Source organism: Anneissia japonica, unplaced genomic scaffold, assembly GCF_011630105.1.
Source record: "Anneissia japonica isolate Jap-2015-1 unplaced genomic scaffold, ASM1163010v1 scaffold288059_len961885_cov194, whole genome shotgun sequence".
Lineage (NCBI taxonomy): Eukaryota > Metazoa > Echinodermata > Crinoidea > Comatulida > Comatulidae > Anneissia > Anneissia japonica.
This window is the reverse complement of record NW_022740566.1, coordinates 719,353-738,727: the sequence shown is the minus strand read 5'-3', so window position 1 is coordinate 738,727 and position 19,375 is coordinate 719,353. Positions and strand designations below refer to the sequence as shown.

General features: G+C 35.3%; 1 protein-coding gene across 1 annotated transcript in view; it reads left to right on the top strand.

Annotated features, from left to right (window-relative positions):
* LOC117118247 (neurocalcin homolog) overlaps positions 1 to 19,375 on the top strand; it is a 67,565-nt gene that overhangs the window by 18,789 nt on the left and 29,401 nt on the right. The window contains exon 2 of the mRNA XM_033262776.1: positions 8,144 to 8,217. The gene's annotated coding sequence lies outside the window, so the exon portion shown is untranslated. The remainder of the gene's footprint in view (positions 1 to 8,143; positions 8,218 to 19,375) is intronic.

The window sequence follows — 19,375 nt, the reverse complement described above, 5'->3', positions numbered from 1 at the left end:
GAGGGGTGATTAATTTTGATTAATTTAGCCAAAATATGGAGAAGCAGTTGGTGCAATAATAATATTTCAGTAGCTACAGTAGGTACATGTGTTTGCTTTTTATTTGATCATTGAAGTAGGAAATTTCAAAGAAAAGCTTGAAATACAATCATTGTCTCTCTCTATGGCCTAATGATTGCATTGTATCGTTTAGGAATGATAGTAATTTTCATTGTATAGCTATAGTACACATTTTCTGATCCTGGTCTTTAGTTTCCTTTATTATCACTTGATCCATTCATGGTAGGTATATTTCTTGACCATTTTTCCCATGAACTAAAAGGAAGTATGAAACTAAAATATTATAATATATTCCTCATGTCCATATAAACAATTGATTTCCTTAATAGATTGCATACTCTTCATTGGCTTCATCCTTTTTTGTCATTGTATTAATAAGGTGGTGGAATCTTCTCGATCCTCATTTTAGTTCTCTAAACCCTGTGCCCGACAGTCGTCGGCTGACACGATTCTATGACGACCACCGACAATCAGCAGACGGTGTTGCGTGGTTTAGCGCTTACAGGAAGCAGATTTTGATTTATTGTACGACGATCGTATGACCATTGTAACACACATCGTGGGACAGTTGTACAATGCAGTGAGTGCCCAGCTTTGGGAAAGAATAGTGAAGCCCTATAAAAATATTAGTGAGCTTTTACATCAACGACAGACGCACTCAAGGACGGTAATCTGATACGAAAATCGATCTGCGCATGCACGACCCCCGCAGCTTCTCGTTATTGGTAAATTCACGAACTGTTTTTGGCTAAATTATCGTCCGTGGAGAATCACAAACGACTAACTCAAGCAGCCAGTCAGCGCTCTTTAAGGATACCTAAAAATATGGGCGTACTTCAGCTTAACCGACGGCGCTACTGTTCGTTCTTGAATTGCGAAACTGCGAATGATCAAAACGCAGACGAGTATCAAGGACAGTCACAGTTCATTGCTTTTAGTCCTAGACTATGTCTGTGCTGCATTTGCAAAAGCTCACTATTAAGAATATGAACACAAGCAGTAATAAGACTTAAAATTACTAGTGTAGATACTCAGTTCAAAAAGTGTAGGCAGGCCCGTAGCCAGGGGGGTTTTTAGGGGTTCGGGCGAATCCCCCTTTTTCAGCGAACCCCCCTTTTGCCAGCGAACCCCCTTAACCAGAAAACGAACCCCCGTTTTCAAAATAGTGCAATTTATTACAAAATAGGAGCATTTTTGGCACTGTTTATTTGTCGGTCTAGTGGATAATAATTTTATGGTAAATTCTTGAATATAAATTCATTATTTTAGCACAATACGCACATAGATTTAACCTTATGAGAGCTGTGGTAAGCTGAGTTATGATGTGAATATTACGACAATGATCAAATATAATCCAAATAATAATTGAAATATATTTTTTTTAATTTACAGCATTATAAAGTTTAAAAACCTTGTAAATTGAGAAAACTGTAAAAATAATTTCATTTGGATTCGAACCCAAAAGCACATAATAAAATTATATGTAGTCACTGTGTACTTCTGATTATTTCCATGATGTAATAAATATTGATTGTGAATATTGATAGTACCTGGATTAGAGTGGTATTGGTCTCAGAGGCAGATTTGCGGGGGGGGGGGGTCTCTCCCTTTTGGAATGTAAAAAAAGAAAAAAAATAAATAAATAAAGAGAAAAAAAAATTGATCGCCCAAAACCTTATATCCAGGCCTCTAGAAATTTTGTGGGGGCATGCCCCAGACCCTCTAGGGTAGTATTATCTCGATCAGACCCACTTTCGGCCCCCTTTTAGACATCTCTGGATCTGCCCCTGGGTCTCTTCTTAAGGCCAAATAAAAAATTACTAGTTTCTCGTCCCTTCGCGCATTCATTTTCTCTGCCTCACCATTTTTTTTCCTTCTATATTTCCTTTATTTTACAAAATGTATGAACATTTTTGCTAATTCACAATCAGTAAAATTTCTCTCAATGTTGGGGATACATGGTATGAATCTTATCTAGTACTTTTATTTGTTTTCAATGTGTACACTTTTTTAAAGTGAGAAAGTAGTAGCTGTTTCCCATTGACATTCTTGGATTTGCCATCTCAAAAGGGGAAAAAGTGCCCTTATTCTCCTTTTTTGTTTACTTGGCCTAATGCACTTGTGTAGTTACTACACACAATTAGACAACCTTTAAAATTTTTTTTGCGCTGAGTTTTAGTGATAAGAAATGAAGCCTGGACCGTTGACATGTTTTATGGCTAGTCAATTGATCTTGTATCTTAAAGACATAGTATAATGTTCCAGATAAATTCTGGGGAAAAGTGCTCAAGAATTCAATTAAAAATTAAAGTTGTATTGCATATTTAGGATTAAGCATCTGTGATTAAAGTATCAAGAAAGTAATCAACTTGCAATGAGAAACTTTGTTGAAATAATTAAATTCTGTTATTAGTAGCATTAAAAATGCACTACAAAAATTGAAAAATGACATTGGTTCCCCAAAAGGCTACACTTTAAATTTTTGGTGAGTGGTTGGCAAATAATACTACTGTTTCATTATTATTTACCCAACAATAAATAAAAATATTTTGTCTCTTAAACATCATTTTACAGTTTTACTCTATTTCCCCCCTCCCCATTCACCCCATTTGGATCATCATTATAAGTTGATCTGTTTTGTCCCACGATACATTAATTTAAAGACAGTGCAAATTGAAAATGAGTTTTTCCTACCTTTTAATTATTCAGGTTTTTTAGGTAGTTATAAGGCCCAATAAAAAATTATTAGTTTATTATCCTATTATAATACAAACAATCTACTATTTATATAGATTCCAGGCATTTGATTGCTTAAAAGCCGGGCAGTAGTTTCAGTCATGGCCGGCTAGCCGGTAATAGTCTTTTGTTTTGCACTCTCGCAATTCGCGATGTAGACCATTATACTAAGCCTATTGTTGAGACCGTACTTCTTTTGCTGGACGCTGCGTACTGGTAGGCTAGGAATAACAATGGAGAGTGTTCGAGTTTTAAACTGGTTAATGAACATGAGTTCAGCAGCCAGTGATAATGCGAAAAAAACAAGTTAAGTATGCCGTTTGAATATTTGAAGAGTATCTTGAAGCCATAAACTGTGATTTAATACAGAGTTATCAAATGCAGGCCTCGATAAAGCGCTAGCGAAGTGCTCTAGGAGGCCTAAGCCCTAGCCTACATTCCTTCATGACTCAAGAACGGGGAATCTATGTAGTAGTATATAAAACAAATATTTACTGGGATTTTAGTCAGGTCATAGTTCAAATTATACATATAGCCCTTGGTGATCGGGAGGCTGTACTATTACAGCCTCCAGATCACCTCGGACTATGACTTGAACCATGCCCCTCAACCCAGCAATATTTGTATACTATTTACTAAAAATGTGAAAAGAATTAAAAATGGGGTTTTTTTTTTAATACCATAGAAAACGTACATGGAGGGTGATTTCTTCCACCGATTGTCCGTTCTACTTTCTCTTTTTTCAAATCCAACCTTCTTAGCTATCTTTCATCCAATCTTGTGTAATTTTCCCTGTGGCCATCTCTTTTTGTTGCAATATTTTTAATCGTGATTTTGTTCTGTTTTAAATTGTAAATTATTTATCTTTTCTAATCTTTTATAATTTTCCTATTTTTGTTAATTATCTTCTCATTAATTCTTTTGATTTATTTTTTATTTCAATTATTATTCTGTCCAATATGTCAATTTTTTTAAATTTTTGTTTATTTTTATCATTATTTTATATAATTTTTATACTGTAGGCCTATATATGTTTTTTTTCAGATTTTTCAGATTTTTAGTATTATTATTAATTTTTTCCTGGTTTAATTTAATTAATTTGCTTATGTTAAAGATCAAGTTTGATTTTTTTTTTTATTTTATATTTTTTATGTTTTAATTGTATGTACTGAGGGTCCCAATTGATCGGCTCAGGCTGGATGGACCACCCTCACAAAATATTGTTGAAATAAAAATAAAATAAAATAAACTTATTTTTTTTTAATATTGGGCCTAATAAAATTTGTAATAAGTAATTTGCAATAAAATGAGGGATTGGGAGTGGAGCGGTGGTAACTTACTAATACTGAACAAACTTTTGTGGCAGTGTTTGCGAAGAAAAACCCTTAAATATTTACCTTGGTTGAACCAAAGACCTTGGAGTTAGAAGGTAGGCATCTTGACCAGAACATCACAGCTCATAATTTATGATGAATTGGATAGAATTGCAGCCATATTCACTTAGTGTAAGGTTCGACCAAAGAATTCATGAAATATATATGTTTTATGTCTGAATCAGTGTTTATAACATTTAAAACAAAATCTGTATATCACACTGCTCATAATATGTGCATTAATTGTATTGAAAAGTAACGTTGACAAGTGGGATTAAAATTATGTTGGTGATAGAAATAAGAGAACAATTTCTTGTGAATTTATAATCTAAGCAGAAAAATGTGAGATGTTTTTTTTTAACATGTAAATGTTGAGTCATTAGATAAAAAGAATAATATTATATGTTCTTTGTTAAATCTGTTATATTTCATATGATATTGTTATCAAGGTAAGACCGAATTTGATGAATTTATTAAAAGACAAGTTTGATGTTGGTTTGTAAAGCGAAGTTGTTGAGCACAAAATTATTCTTGCTGATGTACATTACTGTTGCAAATCACTGTTGAAAGAAGAAAAATTTGATTCTGTGATGCCTGCCTAAGTTCATTCAAATCTTTAATTGTTGCTGCCAGGCACCTCCTTGTAAAAATGCTTACAAATTGGATAGATGTCACAGATGATACTTGCTGCTTTTTAAATGTTAAATACCTAAAGATAATCTCCATTGAATCATTGTATAAAGTAACAAATAAATATTCATTATCGAAGCGCATTGAGAAATCAAGATGTAGCATGTTTGACCGCTAATTGTGGTTCAATGACTTGGTTCCAGCATATATTGCTCTCATTTTTGCTAATAACATTCATAAAGGAGCTGAAAGGATATGTACCGTAGTAGTTCCAATTTTCTATCTTTGATCAAGATTTACTGCTAGTGCTACCCGAAAAGGAAAGGAAGAACATCAAATGAATTTTTGATGTTGGATTTGCGCTCTGCCTTTCCAACAGGAAGCTTATGCCTCATGATCCCATCATCATGCTCCTAGTCCCATGCTCCCATATCCCATGTTCCCATCCCCATGCTCCCATATCCCATGTTCCATCCCCATGCTCCCAGTCCCATGCTTCCATCCCTATGCTTCCAGTCTTCCCATTCCCATGTTCCCAGTCCCATGCTCCAATATCCCATGCTCTCATATCCCATGTTCCCAGTCCCATGTTCCCAGTCCCATGCTCCCATCCCCTTGCTCTCATCTCCATGCTCCCACTTCCTTGCTCCCATCTCATTGCTCCATCTCATTGCTCCCATCTCCTTGCTCCCATCTCATTGCTCCCATCTCATTGCTCCCATCTCCAGGCTCCCACAGTGTGATTTTTAACTACTTGACCACAGGGGGAGGGGAGCTGCGCCCTCTTCCTGCACCCCTAGATATGCAACTGGGCTCCCATCCTCATGTTCCCTTCCCTATGTTCCCATTCTCATGCTCCCATCCCCGTGTTTGCATCTCCATGCTCCTGTTTCCGTGCTCCTAGCCCCATGCTTCATTCTTCAAGCTCCCATCTCGATGATCCAATTTCCATGCTCCCATCCTCTTGCTCCTATCCCCATACTCCTATTCCCATGCTCTCATCTTCATGCTCCCATCTCCATGCTCCCATCTCCATGCTCCCATCTCCATGTTCCCAGCCTCTGCTCCTATCCCCATACTCCTATTTCCATATTCCTATCTCCATGTACCAATCTCCATGCTCACATCTCCATGCTCCCATTCCCTTCTCCCATCCCCATGTTCCCCTCTCCATGCTCCCATCTCCATGTTCCCATCTCCATGTTCCCAGCCCCATGCTTCTATCCCCATGCTTCCATCCCCATGGTTCCAGTCCCCCATGTTCCCATTCCCTTGCTCCCATACCCGTGTTCTCATCTCATGCTCCCATTGCCATGCTCCTATTCCCATCGCCATGTTCTCATTACCATGCTGCATCCCCATGAAGGTACATCTACTACATGCTATCTTATGCATACAGAAGCACAGAAATTATAAATGTTATTTACCTGTAAAGTGTATTTTCTGTACTACAGCAATCCATTAAACCTATCAGCATATTTCCATAGAAACTATTTAGTTTCTATGGATCTCAGTCAAATAGAAATTTGTACCTTTCTCTTCTGTCGTAATTCACATCTCGACGAGATTTGATTAACAGATAAACCGAATAATCAGCGAACGTCACGTGATCAAAACTTTTTCTCGGACATTTTAATTTCCTTTAGACAGCTGGTTTGAACGCGAAACATACGTGAGCCTAGGCCTAGATGTCTATGCTTGGTTATAGATACCCAGATTTACACGAGCAGTGCGCATCAGTGACTTCGCTTTTGCCGACAACAAGGTTGACTGAATGCGGCTTTTTCCTCTTCCTTTGGGAGCGAAAAACAGAGGCTTTTACAACAATTTCCCCGCCATGTTCCATGAAATAGATTAACACTATGAATATATGATTCATTTGCATACCGCCTACCCTGAATTCTCTTTCTTTAAAAAGGTTGATAGCAAAGAAAATCTTTGCTGACTCGGTAAGTCTAGCCGCCATTGTCTAAGGTTTTCGTGACTTTGTGACTAGGCCTAGATGTCTATGCTTGGTTATAGGTACCAAAATTTACACGAGCAGTGCGAATCAGTGACTTCGCTTTTGCCGACAACAAGGTTGACTGAATGCGGCTTTTTCCTCTTCCTTTGGGAGCGAAAAACAGAGGCTTTTACAACAATTTCCTCGCCATGTTCCATGAAATAGATTAACACTATGAATATTTGATTCATTTGCATACCGCCTACCCTGAATTCTCTTTCTTAAAAAAGGTTGATAGCAAAGAAAATCTTTGCCGACTCGGTAAGTCTAGCCACCATTGTCTAAGGTTTTCGTGACTTTGTGGGCGGGGCTTCGCGTCCTTGTCGACATGTCAATTAACACAGAGTATCGTAATTTTTATCATTGGATGTATCATTTATTCGGTATGGAGTCATGGACTATTATCCATCTCCAAGTTCTTAACAATAATATTTTCTTATAAATTTGGATTTTTTTTAGATTATGCATTCTATATAAACTGTTTTTTCCTCATTTTTTTAGATTATATATATCCATCTGAAGTCTTCAGAAGATAATTTTGTTAATATTCAGAGCAAGACCAAATATTTATTGAGGTAAGTTTTATTACCTTCTTGAAGGGTATAAAATCTAATAATACTATTAGGTTGGTTATTTTTGAGAGTCTATACATTTTTAATTTCATTTCTAGAGAAGTGAATGATGTTCCTCTGCCTTCATTCCTTAAATACTTCCTGTACCTACCTCATTTTCCCTGTTGTGGTATAAATTTTTTTTTTTTTTAAAGAAAATTCCCAGGGGTCTTTGATGGAAGAAGCCACTTCAAGAAGAACTGGTTTACTACACATTGTATTTTGCTGTCCATTTAATACAGAAAATTAATGCAAACATTGTGAATTAAAATGCGAGTTAGGTATAGTTCGTGAAGTGCTGATTTTCTGGCGATGTCGTCAATTCCTCAATTTAAAGGGTGCATGCAAAACTCCTCAAAAGTAGGATGTAAGCTTATGTCTGGAAGGTCTTACTTGAGGAACTTTGATACTTCATTTTTTTCACCGATATTTCCCTTTTTCTTTTCTTTGTATACTATTGAAACAGACAGAAAAACAGAGATAAATTGAGTTTAAATAGAATTGGCATATGGCAGGATTTATATTAAGGCTTTACAGCAGATGAGGGCAGATGTGTTCATTTGTACTGCTATATTTCTGTCTCTTATACACATCTAGATGTGTATAAGAGACAGACTATTATCCATCTCCAAGTTCTTAACAATAATATTTTCTTATAAATTTGGATTTTTTTTTCATTTTTTGGTAGATTATGCATTCTATATAAACTGTTTTTTCCTCATTTTTTGTAGATTATATATTTCCATCTGAAGTCTTGAGAAGATAATTTTGTTAATATTCAGAGCAAGACCAAATATTTATTGAGGTGAGTTTTATTACCTTCTTGAAGGGTATAAAATCTAATAATACTATTAGGTTGGTTATTTTTGAGAGTCTATACATTTTTAATTTCATTTCTAGAGAAGTGAATGATGTTCCTCTGCCTTCATTCCTTAAATACTTCCTGTACCTACCTCATTTTCCCTGTTGTGGTATAAATTTTTTTTTTTTTTAAAGAAAATTCCCAGGGGTCTTTGATGGAAGAAGCCACTTCAAGAAGAACTGGTTTACTACACATTGTATTTTGCTGTCCATTTAATACAGAAAATTAATGCAAACATTGTGAATTAAAATGCGAGTTAGGTATAGTTCGTGAAGTGCTGATTTTCTGGCGATGTCGTCGATTCCTCAATTTAAAGGGTGCATGCAAAACTCCTCAAAAGTAGGATGTAAGCTTATGTCTGGAAGGTCTTACTTGAGGAACTTTGATACTTCATTTTTTTCACCGATATTTCCCTTTTTCTTTTCTTTGTATACTATTGAAACAGACAGAAAAACAGAGATAAATTGAGTTTAAATAGAATTGGCATATGACAGGATTTATATTAAGGCTTTACAGCAGATGAGGGCTTAACCCAAAATAACGTAAAAGGTCACACTAAGCAACTTTAGCAGCATGGCCAGTATTTTGGGCTTCATGCAGAGTCTGCTTCTGGGATTAATTAAAAAAAACTTATGCAATGATAGATGTTTAGCCCATAGCTATGTACTGTATGCTTGTGCTTATCTATTTTTAGATATTTATACAGTAAGCACTAAAGCTAACAAGAGTATCTAAAATTATCCAATCCCTTTCCAGATGTTTTAAATGTGATGCTCTCTAGAAGAAACCATTGAGGAAAATAAAGGTTATTAACAATAAAATCTGACAGTTCTACTATATTGACAAATTGGAGTAATTCTTCATACTATTGTAATTTAAAGTCACTATGTCTGTGATGCAATCTGTAAAACCTGGTACATTTTATAATTAACCATTGAATTTTTCAATACGATTTGTTTTGTGCCACATAAACAGGACGATCGTCTGTAAATAACGCAAAAACAATGAAAATTAGCTGTTTTTAATCTCTAAAAATTCTCATAATTATATAATAAAGTTATATAACCTACCAAAATGTGGGAAATTTTATTACCTACATGATTATGCTAATCTTTAGTACAGTAAGTATTCTGATCAATTGGCACAGGTCAAAATAGACAAGTGGTTTTCAGCATGAAGGCCGTGATTTTACCGTGTTTTGAACACAAATTTTCACTTCGGAAGCAAGTAGCGCCCCTATAACATCGTTTTGAGTTATATAACCTATCAATCGACTCGTAATTTTATTGGCTTTCAAAATATCTAAAAATGAGTTTGATTGAACAAAAGTTGTGACCGGCACGCCCCGTTGTTGAATGGTCTAATCACGACGGAATCTTATGTCCTATACTTTACACAGGACTCGAGCCATGTTTTTTTGCAAGTGTTTTGTCTGAAGTATCTACCACATAAATTGTGATTTCATGTCTCTTTTGACAGATTTTGCATATAACTTATATTCATACTGTAGTGAGTGTATATATACACTAGTTAAAAATACGAGTTTAAAAAAGGATTCCTTTTTTTTAATTTTAGGCCTAGGCTTACGACAGGCAACCTCTAGCCTTTGCTAGGCCTAGTAGCTAGGCCTCAGCCGATCGTTTTTTATACAATCGTGCCGTACAAGACCGAAATTCATAAAAAATATCAAAATCGTGAGTCGTTTTTTCATTGAGAAAATAAAAATAAATGATACCTCCCGGCCCGTGGCCATGAGAGTTAATTTACATTAGGAAGTTATGCAGAAACGTCAACCCTTGTCAAGAATGGGCGATCCAAAAAACTCCAGCTGGACGGCGTTGAAAGCGATTATGCAGTAAAAAAAGCTCTGCATTCAATGAATTAATTTTACTGTTGTCCAAAACAAATCGTTTTGCATCCTTCAAATATGTTATAAATTTATAATGAGAAACAGATCGAAACAAATTCAGTTTGTGCTGTTTGTAGAATTTTTACTAAAAAATGATTAAAGTATCAAACAATTGACTTTCTTTTTTAATCAAGCAGGGCTTTTTTTGTCTTGCACTCGCATTTTTTGTGGTGGTCAGTCAAATTTTATTTTTTGTGATAAATGATAAAAAAAAATGTTTGCCCTTCTTTGACAATCTTTCAAAATAATGTTTTGCCTAATGTGGTTTTTTTTTAATGGAATATAGGAAAACCACAGTATAATATTCATCTATTTAAAAATTTCAGAGGAAAATATTTACAAAACGGCACTCATGAATTTGAACATAATTATGATGAGGTTAAGTCAAACCGATTTGCACATGCCATGCACCTTTGGCTTGTTATTGTCATTTGTACTGCTGTATTTTCTACATAAATTTTTATTTTTAGGTGATGGGACTGCTATTTACTTCAGGCTTTGCGCTTTACTTTTCAAAAAGAAGATGGTTACAGGTGTTTTTTTTTTTCATTCGCATCAAAAAGCAAGTAACTTGTCAATTCCAGGATAGCCGATGCTTTATTAACCAATTCTTTTTATGAAACTTAAGCAATGGAGTTGTTTAAGCCATGAGAAAAAATTGTGTTGTCGCAGGAATTGAACCCAGTACCATGTGATTAAAAGGCAAGCATCTCAACCACTAAACTTTTCAACTCTCCTCGAAGGTTGGCACACTGCACAAGCCAACCATTATGATCAAATAAAAGCAATTACTCAATTATTTCATTCTTCACAAACCAGTGTTGCTTATGACCATCTTAGATCTTACAGTAATAATTTATAGAATTCTACTATTTGTGTACTCAAAAAATAAAAGTTTCAATTCCGTAAATTCCTATGTGTATCAGTAACATAATTTAAATGATGACAAATCGAAACACTTGATACGCTCCTACATCTACCCAATTCACCGTCTTTATTTATCCTAACGGTTCTGTTCTCCGTAATGTATCTCAACATCTGTTCAATTCTCCATCTTTATTTAGACTATTAAGTAAAGTAATATTGTGGGAATGCGCCCTGCTTTTATTTCAGAATGCATCGTAATAGGAATATTGCGGTAGTAATGTTATGGCGTTAATGTAGCTTCAGTTGCTCTGAAATGGGGCTATACAACAGATTAGAAAGGAGCAATAATTTTTATGCAAGATTTATGAACTTTTAATGAGACACGGATTAAAATTCAGTTTCCCTGATTTTCAAATATTTTACTATGAAAATTGGTGAATGATTACCAGCCAATTTTATGATCTATACAAAGAATATATAAAGATAGTAAATTAATTTCTTTTCTTTTCCTACTTATCGATTAAATGCTAACTTAAACACATATTAATTAATTCAAAATATTTTAGCTGTGCACAGACTGTATTTAAACCAAAAAAAAAAATCAAATTTAACAGAATTTCCAGTGTTCTCCCAATTGAAAAATTTTTACTGGTAAATTTGTCCATATATAGCCAGCTAAGCGCACACAACTTCGGATATTACCAATTTTAAGTGGATTTAAATGGCTTCAAAAAACAATAATACGTAATCATAGCTTAGGCCTGGAAAGGAATGATGTTCGTTTATTGAAAGAAGGGCAGCCTAGTCAACCTAGGCCTAATAATGTGCTTTTTTCTTCTACCAACACACAATTTTTACTGGTTGGTCAGTTATTTTTACTGGTAAAATTGACAGCTAAAACGGCTTCAAAATTTTGAAATTGAATTGAGGCAGTATGTTTTAAAGATGTACTGTCAGTCAAAAGACAGGAAAATACCTCAAAAATTCAAATAAAATATTTGAATAGCTCATTTCAAATATACAAATAAATAATTAGCTTCAACCAAGAAACAGATTGAAAAAAAATTGTTTTCGCAGATTTTCAGACATTTTACTACAAAATCCTTAAATTTATTACCAGCCAAAATAAGGATTTTGTAGTAAAATTTCTGAAAATCAGTGAAAGTAATTTTCTTATGTTTCATAGTAGAAGTTAATAATTTATTTGATTCTTTTAAATGAGCTATATAATTTGAAAAAAAAATATTTTTGAGGTATTTTAATTTTCTTTTCTCGGAATCTGTTATTGTTGGCTTTATAGAGAGGTAGAATTCTACATATTCTCATTGTGTTTTTTCCCCTCAATTTTGATTATTATTTTAAAGTGCATAGCAATAGTAATCCTTACAATTATAAGCAGTGATCTTTTGACCTTTATGTAACATGTATGTGACAATTGGTTTGTAAACACATTAGCTGAGAAACTGTGCACGCACCTTGGTTCGTGCTGGCCATGTAGTTATGCATTTAATCAATCAATTCTCATTTTTTTAGTGAATTTGAAAGCCACATGTGATAAAACAATATTTTGTACATGTAATCATGTCAATCGAGTTGGTGCGTTACACTATAGAGGCGCTATTTCATGCAACAGTATACTTCCGGGCAGAGAGTAGTCATATTTTATAATGTAATTTAATTTGCAGACAAGAAATTTTAAAGCTGTTTTCCACTAAGCGAATTTAAGCAGAGCACTTGCTGTCCACGACGGTCGTCGGCCAACTCGATTCTATAAGGAACGCAACGCGATGACGGATCGTTTTGAATGATGATCAGTTCAGACTACCACTGACAATCAGCAGATGCCGTCGCGTCGTCTATTTCTCACAGTGAGCGGAGTTGAGTTCATCGTGCGGCGGTCTTACGATGCAGTGAGTGCCTAGCTTTATATGCGCAACACAAAAAGAAAAAAATTGAGTGCTTTTTTAATTTCCTCTACATGAGCGAAAAGATTCGCAATAGACATTTTTCTTTCCTGTTATCATTGATATAGGCATGCAATCAAATTGTAAACATGACTATAATCCTCAGGGAATGGAGGAGGTTGCACTTTATGCTAGTTTGCTAATTATGGATTCAAGGATCAGGGGTAATAGTAACAACATCGCCAGAGAATTGTATCGCTATCACTTGAAATAAAGGATCGGTATAAATCCAATTCAGATGCAACATGATTTTTAAACATCATTGATCTTCCAATGCAACATGTACTCGATTCTACACTAGAGGCAATAACAATTTGCTATTACACAATTTAATTATAAACATTGTACTTGTTTTAAAATTAAAATTAAATTGTTTTTTATGCATACCCTGGCCCGTGCAAAATAGGACGGTTTACCGCACGCAGGAATGCAAATGAGCTGTGCCACAGTCAGTTGCTTTGTATTCCACTGTTGATATCAATACTTTACTAGTTATAAAGTAAATAAATAACAATAAAATTTCACTGTTTTTGTTATATTTAACTTACTGTACTATATGAATGCATATACAATAAGTAAATGGGATAAAATAAATTTTGGCATCAATCGTCGCACTTTATTTATACCATGTATACTAATGGATTGGTTTGTGACTGTCTGCATATTATCGTAAATTATTTATCACATAATTCCTGTTGGACTTGCTTTTTTTCAAACTAATTTCTAATCTAAGCTATTACATGTTTTAAATCAAGTATCCATCAGTATGGTATTATTTTGAGCATGAAGTTATGCAAATTGAAAGTCAATTAAAATTTATTTGCAACAAAGGCGCAAATATAGAGTACAATTGAACATCAATAAGTGTACAGAAATTGAACCCAGATTCCTTCCCCTCCTTCCTCAGACCCATACAAACCGTGATGTACAAAAGGTAGATGTTCAAGGTACAGAATAAAATATTGTCCCTTACCTTACCTATCATCTTCAGGCCAAGTGGCCAACAAGCCTGAAGTATACTCTTTCCAACCTGCCCTGTCATTTGCAACATGTCTGGCTTTGAGGCTTTGTTAAGGCCTTAAGCGCTATATAAGAACGACATATTATTATTTATTCATTCCAATATTTCCATCCAAGACATTCTCTTTCCTTTTCAACAGTCCTCCACCACGTTGTTTTGGGGTGGCCAACTCTTCTTTTCCCAACAGGTTTCCAAGTTCATGCGGTGTAGCAGATTTTGTTTTGTTCCATTCTCAATATGTGTCCGAGCCATTTCCATCTACGAGACATGTTTTCTGTACTTATTTTCTCTGGAATTTGTTTTTTGCAGAATTACATCATTTCGTGCAATGTACGGCCACCTACTGTAACTTTGAGGGTTCTTGTTAAGCACTTGAACTAATATAAAATATTGTATGAAAACTATATTAAAGATAATTTAATGTTCTGATCAAATACAAGTTTTATTCAACATTGCCATCTTTTATATTGTTTTTTATTAATTATTTTATTTTTTTAAATTTATTCATTTATTTATTTATTCATTATTTATTTTTTTATTCCTGTATATAACATACATTTACAACGAGCAGCTATAAAGCTGAAATTGTTGTAATTACAAAATCAGTACATTAATCAAAAATATTATATCAAAATGTTATAAATATTTGATACTGAAGTGATTTTTTGACTAAGCAGATATATAATTTCTTATAATAATGTTTTTTAAGTCCAACGCTGCTACAGACCAGGAAAACCCTGGAGCCAAATGGCTGTCTCTTATACACATCTAGACAATATACCTTGTGGCCAAAAGGCCAGATTGCGTGAATATACATGTAGGAGGCAACACTCTTGCTGATTAATATGTATAAGCCACAAAAACCTTGCTACTAAGAAAATTATGCAGAAGCAGGTGTTTTGAAAGACTGTCCAGATTTTTAAATTGATTTTTTTTTTTGCTACATAGTATAGTTGAAACGACATGATGTAGGTAAATGGATTGAATACAGGCTTGAAATATATATTATATCTAGTTAGATAGCCAGTTTGATAATGAAAAAACTATAAATTCTATAAAAGGCCATCAAAACTTTAGCATAAAAAGTTCTTGCAATTTAAATACATAATGATTAAATGTAACTAAATACTTGTATCTGTGGGGACTGGAACAACACACATTATTACAATTATCTACGGGTATGTGCACGGGAACACAGCAAAGGAATTGGTATTACAGATTTCAGTGTGGATTTTTTTTCATTTATTTTATTTATAATCAATTAGATTCATTTTTATGCAACAGCCTTAAAACATTACAATCAATAAAGTTGTGATACTCATTGAAAACAAATTAACTTTGTTTTTTGGAATATTTGAACCTTGATGTTGTCTTAGTAGTCATGATAACATGAATTTCCTATCAGCGTTCTGATTGCAGCGGTCAGTCCTTGTCCCTAATGACTAGCATTGCATCTACATCCAATTATTAACGCCAATTTAATCAATATACTTTTGTTCAAAAAGACAATCACAGTACTTGTGAGCAGCTTTATTAATATCATAGAGCGTGTCTGTGAAAGAGTTAATCTCGGCTTTAATTATCCACATTTCAAATTCTAATGAAGGATTATATAATTGAAGGATTATAATATACATATCTTGATGATGAGCGTCTTATTATGTGGTAATGAAACAGGTAGAGTGAAGTCTCTTCAGTAATTTCCGTGCATCAATCAGTGGTATGAGATTGGAAACCTAAGGCTATTTTGGATACTGTTGAAGTCACATCCAGCCTGTGTCAATCAGTGGCATATCTAGCAGTATTAAAATGGGGGAGGGGGGCTGGTGGGTGGGGGGCGTGGAATTTATTTTCGGTGGCCACGCCCACTGAAAAATATTGCTTCTTAGATTCCCGAATACACGTTAACCGTGACAGCATAAGCATAAGCCTAGTATAATTTTTTTTGCTTCGAAGATTTCAAATGGGGGGGTGGGGGCGCAAGCCCCCCCACGCCCCCCCTTGGATACGCCACTGGTGTCAATAGCAGCTTTCGATGGCGTAGTAATGTTTAAATCAAGTATGTCACTGAGGGCAGCACTCACTGTGCCCGATGGTCGTCAGCCTATGACATTCTACGGAGAAACGCCACATCACGTATGCATCCAATGATCCATTCAGACCCTCACAGACAATCAGCAAACGGCATCGCGTCATCTGGCACTCACATGGAAGCGAAGTTGGATTTGTGTCGAATCTATATTGTGCTGAATGTACTGAATAAGAAGTGGATTCGTCCTTGGGTCACATTTTCACACAATTATCCCTCCGTTGCAATCTCCAAAGTAATGTATTTTTATATTAAAAGTTTCCCAGTTTATTTGGTTCCTTCAGTTAGCAAAATGTCCATTAAAAAACATTTTATATACTACATACCAAAAATGTATAAATTTATTTATGCAATGCCAGATGTACAGTAACCAAGTTTCTGATTATACAAATAGAATTACAGTAATTTTGTAGCTTGTTTTTGTTTAATAATAAACAAAGCAGCTTCTTAAAACCTAAAATCACATTTACACAGGTATATAGTACTGTATGCCAAAAGGATGTACCTGTTTCCTATCAATGCCAAGTTACCTTCCTGTTCTGAAATTTATATTTAAGGGAAATTGAGACTACACTTTTAAAACACAACATACCTGTAGATGTTAGTATTATTCATCATATTTCTTTTGACCTTTATAATATGTGTCAATTTTTAAAAGGAATTTCAAGTATTTGTTTAACATTTTAGTTAAAGCCCCATTCCCGGCAAAATTTCAGTTTTTAAGAAAAATCTAATTTTTGTATAATGATATAAAGATTTATAAATATAATACGGAATTGCTAGTTTAACTGAATTTAGACATTCCTAAGAATGAAAAAAATGTAAAATAAGACTGAAATTTGATTTTTTAATTTTTGTATAATGTTATAATGATATGTTTGATTTTGCGATAGGTCGTGAGAAGAAATATCGTAGGCGCCGAAAACATTAGCCTATCCAACGCTGCTAGGCTAGGCCTAGCCTTACCTCGATTTAGATTCTGTTATCACACATAAAAACGGCCGACATGATATTTTCCGTTGCTAGTATTGACACTTGTGAAATATAATACTTCATAGGAATTATTTCAAATTTGTTAAAAAACTGATTCTGACTGAGATTTTGACACTTAAACAAACATATCTCAGCCTAACCGAACGAGCGCATTTGTGCGAGATGCGAAGTACAAAAACTTATCTCATGCGAGAGAGGGCGCACTTTATTGACTATAAAGTATACATAAAAGCGAGAGTATTCCAATGGATGCAATCTACAACCTCTGAATTTGCCTAGTAACGATGAATTCGTTGAGAAAATGGTAATACAGTATTTTATGAGAAATAGGCTGTATTTCTCATTTTTTTTATTCTTTTGCGTAAAACTAAAATTCATGCCAATATTTTTCCATGATTTATAATAATTGGAGTAATGCAAATGCATATTTTCTAAAAAAAGTCAGTTTTTAGTGAAATTTTGCCGGGAATGGGGCTTTAAATGTTACTATGTACAGCAGAACGTGGGTGGCCTACAGGTACGAAATTGAGTCATGAGTGTAATTTTCCTTTTTTCGATAATCTTCCAACACTGATCTTTCCTGGTGTCCTTGGTAAGATAATTTACTCTTGTTATCTTTGCTCTCAGATTTAACATTGAGGCTACGGTCACACTAGCTAGGTTCATATGGGATTATAGCCAGATAAAGTAGGTGATCTACTTGCCAAGTTAATTGGATTAAATCCACTAATCGCATTCGACGTTAAGGTTAGAGCGAGATATTTTGACTACCAGAAATTCGGAAAACACATCATTAGACAGGAAGTACAATCGCATGGTGGGTAATTACTGTTGATTTTCGCGCGACTAGTTTATGCTAGATCGAGAATATAGCCGTAAGCTAGGCCTAGGTCTCAGCGGTTGATTAGACTGGCCGAGGAGTCCAGCTGGAGGGTTTACACTGGGTTTTCCCCCAAGTATTTCGTTTAGCGCGTGGTAGGGCTAGTGTGGGCATGCCGATTTCGGGTCATCCCTTATTACATTGGCCGACCCCTTGCCCGTCCCACGAATAAAAACGTCTCTCATAGCCTTGTGGTCTGCTCTTAGATTTTTCAATTTTGTCACAACAACTGCCAATGTTATGCTATTGTGGCCTAAGTCCCGCATTCTCTCTGCTATCCTTTCATGGACACCAGCCTTCTGACGGTACAATTTATCTTCAACTTTTTTGGCGATTTCTGGTTCCCTCCAGATATCTATTAAATCACATTCCTGTGCATACGTCCAGAGATGGCGTTTCTTTACTGACTTTTCAGCCATCATTTGCAAAATAAGACTTGTTGAAATTAAAGTACAGTACACAGATCAAGGAGACTGCGTCAATTCTGAATGGTGTTTATGATAGCATGGAAGCATGGAAGTTCAATTTGATTGGTGTATTCGTGACCTGTGGCCACCTGCTGTTTAATTGTTTACTGGCTTTAGGCTGGATTAAGAAGTTAGTTGACATAAATTTACTCGACGGGCTTAGTCGAGTTGTGGCCTTCATCTCGCCATACTTGAGCGGTCATACTCAAACTTATGGCGAGATCTTCTAGCTCATCCACTAAAATTATCTCGCCATAGTTGGATATGAACGGGGCTACTAGAGTCTCAAGTCTGGCTTGACTCACTGCGGGTGAAATTTCAAACCAGGCTCAAGATTCTGGGTCGGTCAGACTACTTGAATTTTGATAGAGCGCCGTCACAATCAAAATACCAGCCCCGCGCCGATCTTTACTTCCTTGGAGTCAAATACGAACACATGCTGATCAATTCTATGCTTTTTATTATTTCAATTTTACAACGAATCTGAGATCGCGTTCGAAATGCACCCGACTTCGTTAATCTAGGCCTAGGCTCGGATGTAATGGCGATGCTAGTTTTTTGGATTGATAAGTGCATTTATAAATGACAACTGATGATTGCATCTTATTATAATACACACATGAAGAACTTGCTGGTTTTTTATTCAAGAACTTCTAAACGCAACGGCGTCATCGACTGTGATTGGTCGACAGCCGACAAGGAAATATCAATCCCGGTCACGGCAGGGTCAATCCAGTGTCAATCTGGGTGCTGAGCCAGGATCGAGATAGGTAGATTGAGATCGAGGTCACGCCAGGCGCGAGTCGGTTTTTTTCTTCAAGAACCTCTAAATGCAACGGCGTCATCGACTGTGATTGGTCGACAGCCGACGAGGAAATGTCAATCTCGGTCACGCCAGGGTCAATCCAGGG